The sequence below is a fragment of the Stegodyphus dumicola genome, chromosome X1 (assembly GCF_044657685.1).
Source record: "Stegodyphus dumicola isolate Sdum_Otavi_A_Nest chromosome X1, ASM4465768v1".
In the NCBI taxonomy this organism is placed as follows: domain Eukaryota; kingdom Metazoa; phylum Arthropoda; class Arachnida; order Araneae; family Eresidae; genus Stegodyphus; species Stegodyphus dumicola.
Genome location: NC_140780.1, coordinates 55,455,896 through 55,471,322, shown reverse-complemented (window position 1 = coordinate 55,471,322; position 15,427 = coordinate 55,455,896). Strand labels below are relative to the sequence as shown.

The 15,427-nt window shown below is 31.5% G+C and overlaps 1 protein-coding gene across 3 annotated transcripts in view; it reads left to right on the top strand.

Moving 5' to 3' along the window:
* Positions 1 to 2,054: 2,054 nt before the first annotated feature.
* Positions 2,055 to 15,427, top strand: part of LOC118189439 (GTP-binding protein 8-like) — a 94,933-nt gene continuing 81,560 nt past the window's right edge. Inside the window, exon 1 of one of the 3 annotated variants that reach the window (XM_035360042.2) lies at positions 2,055 to 2,147. The gene's annotated coding sequence lies outside the window, so the exon portion shown is untranslated. Of the gene's footprint in view, positions 2,148 to 12,915; positions 13,350 to 15,427 lie in introns of those variants that run through there. The other 2 variants (XM_085808522.1, XM_035360040.2) reach the window with 2 other exon arrangements.

Here is a 15,427-nt window from a genome sequence, read left to right as displayed (position 1 = left end):
TATATGTTTGTGTGTGTGTACTTTAAATTTAATTATAAGGACATATATATATGTACTTTACATTTAATTATAATTTATTTGATATATATATACATATTTACGTTTGGTAGCATTACCAATTGCAATAAAAAGGGAGGTGCACATCTAGATGTTATAACGGACCCATATACAAAATTTCAACGTTCTATAACTAATCGTTTTTGAGTTATGCAAAATGCATACATACGTACTTGCACATCACAAAAAAAATCCCTTTCAAGTATCAACTTAGAGTCATAATCATTAGTCATAAGTATCAGCTTAGAGTAAATGGGATTACATTTAACAATAAGTTTTTTTTTGAAAAAAAAAAAGAGAGAGAGTCCTTCATTGTGTTCGTACGTACAGACGTCACCCCAAAAAATAATTCACATGGATTCCGTAATCGTCAAAAACGGATATTTCCGTTAAAATATGATACCCAAAGTTTTCTCGATTACAATAATTACTACCATTTTATTTGATACAAGGAAGTAAAGAACCTATATTAACCTACATATTCTTATATAAACAATACCTAAGTGCAGTATATAAATATTTCAAATCAATAAAATCTCACTATGGCACGTTCAAGAAAATAAATAAATAAATAATCATCTAAATTTTCAAATTACAAACATAAATAGCAATAGTAAAAAGCAAATACAAAATAACGCTTCCCGCTATCAAAATTGCTCATCTTCTTAAATATCAACAACGAAACTAAATAGATTTCAACTAAAGCACATAATGTAAACAAGAATTTGCCCGATGCCCAAAAAAATTCAAAATTATCTATGAAAAATATGAGCACATTGTAACGCAACCGCATCATTCTCATTCGCATAGAAACCGCATCATTCGTATTCGCATAGAAATCGCATCATTCGTATTCGTATAGCAACCGCATCGTTCGTACTCGAACAAACCGCATCGTACGACAGATGCGAGTAAGGAAATGAATTTGTGAGTACCGAATCGGTACTTCGAGTCAACTGATGTACCCGTTACTCAGTAACGAATACATGCGGTTTGCTCCAGCTCTAATAAACAGTACTTGACAAGCGCCTGGTCCCAGCCACCACCCCTGTTCTTATTGGTTGCCGTTTATGACGTCAGGCTGAAAAGATTCCATTATCTGTTTCGTTTGAGTTATGTCAAGGGGAACTTATAACTACTTTGGTTTTGATTCTTTCCTGTGTTAATGTGAATTTGTGCAATGTAACAGAATATTTGCAATTAAAACGAACCTAACAGTATAAGAAACTATATCGGCACTTTTTATATAAATTGTTTAATCATGTTAATGGAATAGATAAAACTTTATAATGCGTAAATAGTGTTTGGCTATGCAACCTGTATTCAATGCAATTCATAGCGCTATACTGATATTTAAGAAATGTATTTTATAATTTCATATAAAAGGAGACCATTAACAAGATTTGCTTCGTCAGCAATGTCAAGAAATAGCACTTAACTCTTACTGTGTAAATAATGTCTGCCGCAGTTTTCATGAATTAGCGGTTTATTTTACAGAAAAGTGTTTTTAAAAGTGATATAAATGTAAAATTTAGTTCTTTCTTTATAAAAATGAACTGTTTGATAAATAAATAACCTTCCTTTCATTTATTGCTTGTTATATAGAGATTGTGTTTGGTATCAAAATTGTTCGTTAGTCAGATTAATTTTTTACTTTCTAATCCTAGGCATTAATTTCTCCTCATTTATGGTTAAAAATAAGATAAAGTGATAAGATACTTTTAAATCGAAAAATACTTATAATATCGTTTAGACTTCGATATTCGTCTAATGACCAAAATACTGCTAAACGGTTATCGACTGCACATCGAATTGCACCTTTTTTCTAATATTATGTATATTAACAATATATTTCTGAAGCTGCTTTTTATTTTTGTAATTTTTTCGCAAATATGGCAAATTATTCCATTGCTTCGTCTGTTTCAGCGCTAAAATGATCTCGAGCTCAAGCTTTTGGCGCACAAAAATGCTGCAGAGAATTCTTTTCATCACTGTATGACATCAGAAGTCGTGTCCAATAAGAGCTAGGGGTGGTGGCTGGGGCCAGGCGCTTGTCAGAACTTGTGGCTTGCACTTGTGAACTGTATGAAGTATGTTGTCTGAAAGTTTGACTGTTTCTGTAATAAGAAAACTTCATTCAGATAAAATTAATTTTAATATTATTATTATCTGGTTATAGGATTATACGATATGCTGAATACTCTAGGTACTATCGTAATCTTTCACATTGGAGTTTGCCTTATCATTGTAAAATATATTGTATTATAAAGATTAAATCAATCCAAATTACTGTTAGAGATGTGAATGTTCTAACTGAATTTTCTTTTTACAACTCATTATTTATTTCCGCTTGAAAACACATTCATATCTGACAAGTAATTATCTCCGCAGAAAATTTTTTGATTGTTTAAAAACTATATTTGTCAATAATGCAATAAAAACTCACTAATCTAGTGCTTCATAGATCAGTATGACAACGAATTCAAAATGTTTTAAAAACAGTTCTTTAATCTTTAGTTTGTAGTAGATGCAACTAATGTCACAGAGAAAAAAATATTTCAATAAAAAAGTTCTCCATGTTGATCCAGTAGAAAAATTATTTCTATTTCAGTGAGAAAACCACTTTCAATGCTTATATAACAGAAAGATGTAACATAAGCATTTTAGAAGTTTTATGTAAAAAACGTAATAATTTACTTTCATTCCTTTTAAATCGGCATATTCGTTTCCAGTAGATAGCTAAAATTTTTGGCAAGTTAGAGACTTAACTTGAACACACAGTATTCTGTCACTTAAAATATCAATTAATTGTTCTTTTTCATTTAGAGATACATTGGAATTGAAAATACCAAAGGCAAAATGGGTCACAGATCCAACCTAATTCCTTATTTGGAAATTTTTCAAAAAATTTTCTGTCAGTTTTATCATATGTTGTTTTAAACAAGAAATCTGTATTATTTTCTGTAGTAAATTCTGAAGAACATGTTTCTGTCGTTTTTGTTCAATTCTCCTTGCCAAAGTATTAGCTTAACCCTTGATTTTGCCTTTTCTATATTTTCGCCTTTGAGTGAGTGGTGTGATTGCATTCTAATTGACTTAATTACCATGAATGGTCTTACGGCATAAAATTTAACTATCTTGTAAAAATTCTATGTAATTGTATGCCAGTATTGAAAGAAACAATCAATCTGATAAGAAATGGCTGCGACATGTTTTGAAAATGAGGCGGAAAAGGTTGCCAGCGAAGATATTTCATTTGGCATCAGTTGTACCATTGTTGGCGACTTTATCGTTTGCGCTTGCAAAACGGAAAAGTACCGTTTCTGAATGTGTTTTTAATTTTGCAGGTTTCAAGCTTTCCATATGCCAAGTTTTTACTGCATTTAACACACAATGGCTATTCATTTTCCATTAATAATGCAACATGTAAAACAGTATAAAATAAACTCTTCTTGATATTTACTCAATTTTTTTTAGAAGCAGAAAGAGAACCAGTGGATTCATTTTTGTTTTCATTTTCATTAATAGTTTTTCTCTAAGTTTTTTTGATGTTGGTACATCCATCCTTTTTCTCTTGTGAACATTGGGTATCTATTTTGGGCCATTTAACCATCAGGAACAAAATTGCAACTAAAACAAAATTGTTTTTATTATCCTTAGACACTACTGAATTTTCCAATACTTAGGAAATGTTAAGTGCTTACTTGACAACAAATTTGATTAGAAATAAGAAACATAGTTTATAAATGATGCGTATTACAATTACAAATTGCATGCAAGACACTACTAAGATAGTAAAAAAAAACTACATCTTAGCTGCGCGTATGCAATTGCTTTGAAATTTGATTCGAGCTGTTTGGAAATCATCAAGCATAACACACAAATCAAGTGGAAAGCAATAAAATCAAAATTAAAATATGGAAATGTTAAAAAACATCAAAAATTCTCTTCAAATTCTGTATATCTTTTATTATCAAATAAATTTCTTTGAATTTGGTGACCCCCACAAATTTGTTCATGACTCCCAGGTTTAAATTTTGTAAAAAAAAAAACAATACAAGTTATCAATTGCATTTTGAAAAGAAAAAAAAAAAAAAAAAAAAACATTGGCTGTCCAATGTGAAAAGTGAATTATGGTTTAATATGTTATGTCCATAGCTTGTGTATTTTGATTATCTAATTAAATACAGAATGATCAGTTCCTTCAAACTTCTGCTGGAATAACTGCTAGAAAATCTATCCGATTTCAGATGAACAGAAAGCAAGTGTTGTATTCTTATTCAACAATTAAAGTACTCTCGCATAATACTTACAAGGAACAAGTTAGGTTATTTAACTAAAGTGCAATCAATTTTATTCCTTATTTGCATGAATGACATATCACACAATGCTGTGTAGGCTGGTGACCTAGCGATGATGACTCAAAATGCATCTCTGCATTCAGGCATACACTCCTTACAAGAATATTACCATGCACTGGAGTCCTAGCTTCAGCAGGTACATTTTGTTGTGCTATGCAATCTCTGTGGATCCTAAATTCTAAAAACTTTTTCACTTTTTTTTTTTTTTTAATTTCAAAAATTTTGCTACTTGATATTTCTGTGAATTCCAAAATTTTGCACACCTGCCATAACCACACTGGCTGTGGCCTCAGTTATCCAATGTTCTAGCAAGATCAAATATTGTAACGTTATTTTAGACCAGACTTTCTTAAACTGTAGATCGCAACCCCCATCTACAGCAGGGGGTCGCAAAAATTTTTAGTAGTTTTGTTATTTCTTAAACTCAATATAATAATTTTCAATTACCCAATATGTTTACACAATGTATCTGAAAATAGATAAAGATAAGACAATACAGACAAAGAGAAAGACAAAAATGTTTCAATGCATTCTTTTTATAATATAAATGTTCATTTTACTTGCTTTGCACATGACGCTGTCATTTCATCTGTTACTTAATTAAAATTTTAACATTGTCTTAAAATGAGATATTAAAGATAATAACCTAAAACTGCAATACTATCTTACAGTACAAATGAAAAAATTGACAGTTTCACTCGCGCATTTCGGATTTTTGCAATGCTTATGGGGTCCCACAAAATTTTCGTAAATATTTTGGGGTCATGAAAAAAATCTGTGATAAAAAAGGGTCACGACTAAAAAAAAGTTTTAAGAAGCCCTGTTTAGACCAGTTTCCTGACGGGAACCCATTTTTGGCCTGTTTTGTTTCTCAGCCGAATTATGTTTCTGTGGGAATTTTTCTATATTTTTACTGTTTCAGCTGAATGGAAAAACACGCTGAAATGACTATAAGGGGAAGAGGATCAAATACCTCACATTATTATCATCTCTATTTATCTCCTGTTTCGGTTGAGTTGAATTATGTTTTTTGATAGAATTTTTCCATATTACATATTTCAGTTAACAAAAAATCAACTTTTAAAATATTGAGGAAAAGCATGTACTAAAATGTTTCAAAATGAAAATGTGGGATAAATAAATATATGAATTCGTTTTTTCTAGTTCTTAGAGATATATATGTATAAAGAAATTTAGAACCAACTTTTCACAAAGACTAAAAAACTGAAGTTCAAATGATCTTCATAAAATCCTATCTAAATGTAGAATAAGAATACTTTAAAATGTAAAAATTAATACGTTGACTGCCGCGCGCATTTTACGTGATTTGCCCATGATGCCAACTTGAAATTTTTATTATGCGATATATATTATGTTGAAATATTAGCTACAGAACATAATGTTATATATAATCGTGCTTAATGCATTTTTCATGCTGGCCGTCACCGGCGACCCCCAAACATATGTAGACCATTTTTGTGATTTATAATTTAAATTTTTACGATTTATTATTCTTCAAACCATTATAGTAACAATGGTACTATTTAAAAATTTATCAGTATCAATATTTATTTTAAGTTTGTATTTTACTATTGGTCGCATTGCCGGTGGCACCTGGGGCACTGTAGCCAAATCGAGTGCTGGTCACCGGTGATCCCCACAGCAGTCAACATGTTAAAATAAACTATCACAAGAAAAACAAAAAAGAAGTATAAAAGAACAAGAAAGGTGAGGAATCCAACCAACTTTAACATAATATCGTCAAGAGGAGGTATGTCGAATTTAATTAATTTCCCCTTTTAAAACAAAATCCTTGCTTCTATGTATCCAGAATCAGCTGACGAACCATTTCAATATATTTTTTATCTTAATAGTTCACCAAAAAATTCTAGTCCTCCTCAAAGCGAAGGAAAATCATTGAAAATATCTTCCGATTTAAAAATATTTTTCTAATCTAAAAAAAAAGAAAGAAAGAAAGAAAGAAAACATGCCCTTAAAAATGTAGAAAAAATTAAAATCCTGCAGTGGAAAATCTTTTAAAGTTCAAAATAATCTTAACACAAAACTTTACTAGAACCTCTTATCAAACAGCAGTAGCAAAGGAAAATAAGGGGGTGGGAGAAAGTAAAATCATTAAAATATCTTTTAAAAAGATTTTACTAGTCTAAAAAGAATATTTGATATTCTACATTTACAGGATTTTATCAAGTTAATTTGAATTTCAATTTTTATTCTTTCTGAAAAATTGGTTCTAAATTTCTTTATTTGTATATTTACTGATCAAATTTTAGCAGCATAATGCAAGAAAATTTGTGGAAGGATTATAAATTTTCCTTTAAAAAAAATATTTGTATATACATAGTCCAAACACATCTGTATACAGTGGAATACGTTTAACGTGAAAACGCTTAAGGCGAAATATTGGTTAACACGAAATAATGCAACGGTCCCGACAAACAAAAACTACAGTCAAAAGTCGTTAATCCGGACTCGTCGGGACTTCGGCGATTCCGGATTATCGATTTTTCCGGATTATAGATCATCAGTTTAAATCTCGTAAGATGGCATGCAGAAATTCTAAAATTAAAAATATGAAACCGTAATTTATGAAATAAAGAACAATTATGATCTAAAGGGTATCAAAATTTGCAAAAAGAAAAAGCTTAATATTTATTTGTTTACTTTATTAAACATTTCTTTTAATGTAAGTTGTTTAAGTTTTGCTTCGTTTCATGTGATAATACTTTCTCTTTAATTCTATTAAACAGACATAATTTCTTGTTCAGTTACAAAGTTCCGCTGTTCAAGTCCTATAATTGCTGTGTCGAGAACACCGACTAATTTGTCAATCGAAAGTTTTTCGTTTTCATTAACCTCTGTTACTTTCTTCGCTATCGGAAGCGAATTATAATGACGAGGAACTTGTTTTAAATCATATCAAAGAGAGCACATCGAGATGAAATACTAATTTGGAAAGGAATTATAAGCCAAATAAAATAAAAACATCTGCCCTGAAGATAAGGATAGTGCTGACAGATCAACTTCCAATTCATTACGCGCCCGCTGCGGCGTTCCCCCCGCCGAGCAGCGTGAAATTGATAAACAAATTTCGGATTTCAAAACATACTTTCGCTTTAGATCCTTTACATATTAACAAATATATATCGGAAATTCTATTTGATATAATCGAAAGTTTAAGCTTACTTTTATAAAATTGCTCTTACAGTCTGCAAAAAATAATAAGCCGGATCCAATTCGAAAATTAAGGAACAACGCAATCATCAACATTAACTGAAATAGATAATTAGATAATTTTAGCTTATATAAAATTATACATAAAACGCGCACGCGAAAACGTATTCTGCACTTGCGCACACTCATATGCGCAGTCGTAAATGGTCTTACGCGCACGCGTATGCGCATGTGTCAACGCGGCACATGCGCAGAAAGTTTTTAGTTTTGAGGTCCGGATTATAGATCATTCCGAATTATAGGTGTCCGAATTAACGACTTTTGACTGTACTATGTATTTTCATGCATTTTGTTTCTCTTACAACAAAAATTGTTTAACATGAAAAGGTATCCTTTCTGGAAATGAACAAAATACAGAAAACACTGGCATCGCAGGGGAGATTTAAGCGGAGTGTGAAATGAAAGAGAGGTGGTTTCACGTTTCCTTAGAAAAGAGGCTAATTTGGCTTTGAAATACCCTCGAAATAGCCTGTGATACTAGCCAGTTTTGTTTATCTATGCTACTTTTGCCTTCCACCTCTACAAACATCTCATCTCTCATCAGTTAGCTTTGGAATTTGGTGACGAGTACATGGTAGTATGAGTAAAAATTAGTGAGTTTTGTGCATATGATGCATTGCATGGAATTCAGCGATTCTAAGCATTAATGAAAATTCTTTTCATTACACACGATTCTCAAAAGTATCGTTCTCTGGCGCCAAAAAAATGGAGAAGTAGGATATTGAAACTGAGCTGACGCTTAATGAAATGTTTGAGAAAGTTTCTGTATTAATGAACTGTCTTACTGTCTATCGGAAGAATTTGTTGCAGCAGTTTACGATAATGTGTGTACAGCCCCAATTATGGCAGACAAAGTTATTTTAGAGTTTGTTCAAAGGTAAAAAAATATCATTGATGCAGATTCTGATGACGAAAATAAATGAATAATGCAGTTCCTGTTCCCACATCATCTTAAATGAGGAACATCATAAAAAGTATGGACAATTATACAGGTGCACATTCCAATGGTGAAATGAATAGCAAAATGTTCGACATTGAACAATTTGATGCTAAAAAAGACAATGCAAAGAAAAATATCAGATTATTTTCCCCAAACTCAATAAATGTTTTTTTTTTTCAAAAAACTTGAAAATTTTGTATTAAATTCCATTAAGTTCTTGTGGATGTTTTTGTTTCATTGATTTTTATTAAAAATATGCATATATACATATCTATGTAAATAATATGTACTCTAATAAGCTTAATTTTGTTGAATATATGTTTTTTTTTTTTTTTTTCAATATTCTTTAACACGAAAAAATATTTCAGTCCCCTCTGTTTTGTGTGATGATGATTTTTGCTGTATATCTATTGCACATAAATCCCTTTCTTACATAAAATATAAATGTACGTATAAAATAACTAAATAAATTGTAAAGGAAGTTTAATTAGCAACAATGAAATCTTAAAAATGTAGTATGAAATTTATAATGGCAAACATTAAAATAGATGAAAGTAAATAAAATTTAAATTATAGAATTTACTTTATACAATTAATAACAAGTGGTTAAAAATATGTATTTTAATTGCTTAAAACATGGAAGTTATTTGGCAGAGATTGTTGGATATAAAATTACAATTTCAAATTTTCAGATTACTATTGTTCATATTTAAAGTCTCAATTTGCAGTCTTAACAACCATTGTAAAAATAACCCGTTATCATATTCCAAAGATCAGCAGCATACATTTTTTTCAAAATCGTGCATAATATTAAATATTGGCTTTTGATAGTCAAGTTGATACAAATAAGATGAACTGTTTTTATGATTTTAGACTAGTAGTTTATTCTTCCATTCACTTATTACAGTATTTCATTTTTTATATGCTTGACTATCCAAAATTTCAAGAGCTTTCCGAATATTTTTTAGTTGAATTTTTACTGTACACACATTTCAGTATTTATATCGTCAAAATTGCACAGACACACACTTGAACTTTCTTTTTCATTCATTACACAAACATGCAATCACACTGCACAAGCATGTATGGAAATTCTTAACACATTTAGTAATCCTGATAATTGATTACACATTTAGTAAATAAAACAAAATATTTTAATGTATAACAAATGAATAAAGTTATAAAACAGAGCATAATACTACAGTTACGAAGATACTTAATGTTATAAAAGTTAAGTAATTTTAGTTTTTCACCAAAGCAATGAAATATTTTGATAATTATGAAGTTCCTTGTATATCTTTATAAATGAACTTTATTGCTGTTTTAAGCAATTAAACAACTGTCCAAGTTATTTTAATACTTTTGAAATATATACACTAAAAGAAACATTAAAATTTATTAATCTATTTGTCAACCTTGATTTTGGTATAGTCTGCAGAATGCTTCGTAGTTTTTAAGCACACAGAGGCACTGCAATTCTTTCTTATTCCTTGATCTAAAGTTTTCTGCAAGTTTGTTTTTTTTTTTTTTTTTTTAATTTATTTATTTATTAAAATATCTGGGTTGGCACACATACAATTTTTGTATAGTGACTTCAGATGTGGATAAGTTTTGCGAACACTCGTTTGTTTTACTGGCTTCGCTGAATTTTGCGATGAATGCATCACATTTCCAAATTTTTCATACTGTTAATGCATCAGCAGTGAATTATTCAGCTCTTTCCTCAAGTACACTACGGCGATAAACAACTATTCACTAAAGATTTTGCTTAAATTTCCACTCATAATAATTTAAATTGCGAAAATCTCACAATTAGCACCCAAACACACTAATCAACACCACAATTCTTTCGAAAACGCGCCGTAGTAGTCAAAAGTGGGGTACGCCGTCTTGCCAGGTGAAACTAGACGATATTTCCGTGACGTCAAAAATTCGAAAAATGGGGTAGGGTTTGGAAATACGCGTCCCGTTCAGGGTTTTCTTAGTTATACTAAATTACAGACTGTCAGATTGAGACAAATTACTAAAAGCAGAGGGTTGGTGCCATAAGATGTCGTGTACCAAGGAGATTAGAATAGAAGGTATCACGGAGTATCCGTGGGAGGTATTCTAACCTCTTTGTCGTGTACTTTCTTAAAAAAGCCAACTGTCGCCACCAAAGCCATTCTCTCTAATCATATAGTGGTTTAAAATTTGTGAAATATAAAATATTGGCTAAAGCAAAAAGCTGCTAAATACTCATTACACAAAATGTTCCATGCGTCGTCCCTTCTTAATCATTTATCTTCCGCACACCAGTTTAAAAGTCAAGGTTGAGGAATGCTTCATTTAAGATTAAGCATTTCCTTCCTTCTACTACTAAGAACATATAGTGAATATGAGTTTCAGAAAGCAGCGCCTCCTTTTTCTCTGTATCAGGTGAAGATCTTCCATCTGAATTTGCGTAATTTAAATTAGAGCTTGCTTGGCCACTGTATCAAAAATGAGCGGGGAGTAAAACAGTCATTTTGAGCCGGATAATTATTAAAATGTGAATTGTAAAATAGTGATCTTATAGCTAGGAAATGAATTCTGCAATCAAAAAACTATATTATGTTTGTGGCTGTAATGAGAAACTGCCATTTGCAAGACATTGATCCTTTTTAACTGACTCTGTGATCTGTCACCCGCTGCTACATCTTGTAACGACACTGTCCTCACCCCCCTTTCGCCGCCGCTAGCGCGGACCTGACTCTCTTTTTCTTCCCTCCCACACCTCCTACCACACTTCTCCTCTTCCTTCTCCTTCCAGATTCTTATCAGAAGTCGAGTGAAAGATGTTTCAACATCTTTTGATACTCGAAAATAAAATACGATCTGTAGATGTAGTATTACTCTGGCCGATGCTATTCGCACCACCGGTGCAAATAGCCGCTTAAGCTATTCACACCAACATTAACTACGCATGCGCATTGAGTTGTCAAACGCGGGTTTCTACCTTGGCGTAGTTTATCATTTTTTAAGCGTTGGAGACTTTCAAAAGTTTAGAAAGGAAAATGGGTTCCTTTTCTTATAAAAAGAAGGAACACATTTCCTTTCATTAAAGCATATATAAAAAAAGGGAGATTTTTATGTTCGCAATGTTTATCCTTTTCCTGAACGGTTTGAATAGTTTAAATAACTGATTTGAAGGGGAGGCAAAATCGTGTTGACATTTTTTGTACTTCATAGAATACATTTAGCTTTAAAGATGTGTTTTGCTCAATCAAGCCTTTAATTCATTCCTCTTTGAAAAATTTCGTCCGATAAAAGACACTCACAATTAGACAGCGGATTTCTGTGTAGAAAATTGGACATGAAATAAGTTAAAAGCGATTATAGGGATTATTCTGTATGCCTGCTTATTATTTTTTTTTTTATGGAAATACTTGGCATTTTCAGGACACAAAAGGTGCTTCAAAGAACTTTGAAATAATAGTGCAAACACATTAATCAATTAAATTGAAATAAATAATGGGATGTAATTTAAAAGACAGAAATAATTTAATGTAAGAGATTTAGATTTAAAAATTTGCACACACAAATGATTTATCAGATTTAATATGGTTTTTATTTTATAAATAACTTTGATATTGTATCCACTCATGTTAACCTATAAACATGAGTGGATACTGAAAACGTGATGAATATATAAGAATATTATAATTTTCACTAAGTTTTCTTATTGAATAATAAATTCTGACAGTCCAATGCTACAAGACTAGGGTCTAAGTTTGCATAAAAATTCCTCTGTTAAATAAAAGAACTTAAGTAATTTTTTTAACTAATTACTCGTCCTCGCTTGCAATTAAAACCATCATTAAATTCCTATTTTATCTAATCATTTCCTGAACATTATCATGTATATAGATTGAATTCGTCTTAGTAACTGATAATTATTACTTGCAAATTATTCTCTTGCTGGTGAACTATTAACAACCCCTTCTATTGCTGAGTTAGGGTTAACAACTATCGCTCTCACTACCGCCCAAGGAGGTTAGAATATTCTAACCTCCTTGCTACCGCCTGCCTTACAGAAATCGGCATGAAACCGCTGGTACCTGCGCTGATTGTGCGCATGCGCGAACGTAGGTGGCGTGAATAGCCTGTTAGCTATTGGTACCGTCGGTGCGATTAGCCACTGCGTTCACTCTCAGTACTGCCTGCCGTGTACCTCGGCTGCTTGTGCGCATGCGCGAACGTAGGTCGCGTGAATAGCTTGTTACACTTGTCGTGTGAATAGCTTGTTATACCGTCGGTGCGATTAGCCACTGCGTATTACTATATGGTCGCTTCGTGATAGCTAAGGGCTTTGAGTATTTGATTCAAAGAAAGAACGACGAAAGAAAATTCCGTCGGGCAGAAAGACTGGGATTTAGATACATGTTTGAAGCGTTTGTTTAGTCAAAGTGAACAGATCTTCGTGTTTCTGAGTTGTGCTTTTAATTTATAATATAACATCTTGTTTGTCTTGAAGAATATAATATATGCATTATAGGTATAGCATATCCGGATCAAGAAATGTAATTTAAACTTTCGTAGAAACAATTAGAAGAAATTAATTTAGAAACAATTAGGAAATACAGCGAAGCAAAATGTTTAACTGTGTCCTTTAAACTAGAATTTTCGGATTTGATTTTAAGTGGTTAAAGTATGATATAGTGATTAATCTTTGTATTTGCTATGGCATCTTAGGAGAATATCGAATGATCGTAGAGGGAGTAAGTACATTCCTATGATTTTTATTTTAATTCCTGTAATTTCACTCGTAACCGGTTAGGTGCTATTAATTAGACACTCATTTCACTTCTAGTAATTTCAAAATAAGCACCCTCTCTCTGTTATGAGTCCATCTAATTCTAACCCATAGGTGCGCAGAGAACCCGTTGGCGCCAATGCAATTTTTACTCGCCAAGGGATGAGCAGAGCCGTAAACGTGATTTTAAGTGCATGTAAATTCAAGTTAGCAGACAAAACAATATATTAAGCATATGGTAGTAAAAATTCACAGATAATAAGCATGCAGATGTAAAACTAACCGGTTAAACGTGATATACGAAAATAAACCTGTCTTTTTTATAATATATTTCACAATACTGATAACCTTCAACAGTAATCAAATTTTCTTTAGTAGCATTGTTAACAAAACTAGAACTTATTACATTTTATTATTTTTCAAGAGTTATTTGAACTGTTTTCCTTACATTAACAGTGTTTTGCTAATTTTGATGACCATGGGGATGCATCAAACTACTCTGTCATCTTAGATAATCAATAATATTTTTTATTTCAATTTAATCAGTTATTTATGTTACACCTGCCATCCTCGGAAAGGTTATTGTTAGAAAAGCATTAACAATATAGTATCTTGTTGAAATTTTACGCCATAAAAATTGGAGTCGAGAACCGGCATCTATTGACGGAAACTTCTTTAATTATACGAAAATATGGTTAATCTTTGAATTATGGTAATTTGGCGATTTTTTTTGCGAAAGTTTGGCGACCAACTCTGCTACAGCAACACTCTGTTTTTTTTTTTTTTCGCCATCATTTTCTCTTCATGAAGTAAAGACATGTTTCTTTTCTTTTTATTTACTCAAAACTTTTTCCAAGTTTTGCCTAATCTGCTAGCCGAATTACACTTATGCTAGAAATTTTATGGAACAAAACTGCTTAACTGTGACAAATATTAACTGCAAAATTGGGATTGGAGGCGATAAAGGTTTCTACCTAGGACTTTGGTAATAATGTGTACTCATTCATTAATATATTAATATTCATAATGTGTACATTCCAAGTACTCAGTTCCGATTATGTATTATTTTGTGTGAGGGAAATGAGAGATCATGAGATATGTCATGTGACATTAATGGACGAATTACAGTTCTTTAATCGGAAAAGGGGGGAAATTTGGAAAAATATCTGCAGTACTATAGTATTTTGTATTAAGCTTCATTGTGTGTTGTGTGAAATAGTGTTGATTAATTTTCGGATTGCATGGCGCTATATAAAGTGAATTCTAAATTTTTAATGCGTTTATCTGATAATAATAATAAGTTGAGATTGTGTGAAAGGAAGGATATTACAGATAAGTTTGAATGGTGGTGCAAGAAATCTGGTGAAAATGGACATTTTGTGAAACGGACTGTAAGGAAGGGTACGTGGTTTGCTGAAAGTAGTTTGAGTATGGGTGAAATTTTATTAATTTCTTATTACTGGGTGAATAGACTGCCAGTTGACTACTGGATTTCAGATTTAGAAATTAGCAGTAGTACTGCAGCCCATTGGAACTCTTCCTGTAGGGAAGTGTGCATGCCACGTAATGAAGATTCTGAAGATTAGGTAAGTTAGTATTTTTAATCATTTGAGGATATTATTTTTATGCATTGTTCTAAATGTAAGGAGTAAATAAATTAATATGGTATTATTGGAAAATTGTTATTAGAAATGATTTAGTTTAAAGTAATTAGGATTGTAATCTAATTTTTATTAATTTAATGTATGTGCTTATTTATATTTTAAGTAGTGTTTTTTAATTTAATGATCGTGATTTTGTGAGTTATATGTTTGTAGTATTTTGGAATACGTTTGAGTAGAATACGTTGAGTATTTTCATGCATTTTCGTGAAATTTTTCTGATTTATGAGAAAAAAGCAGTGTACATGGATATAGTGAAGAGTGTGCGCAATGCCATTTTTGTGCAATTCTGGGATTTTTTTTAAGTAAAAATAAGTCAACGTGGGTAAAATCCTAGTATACGGTGCAGCCTTGGCGCGATTTTGAAAATTATCGCCAACAC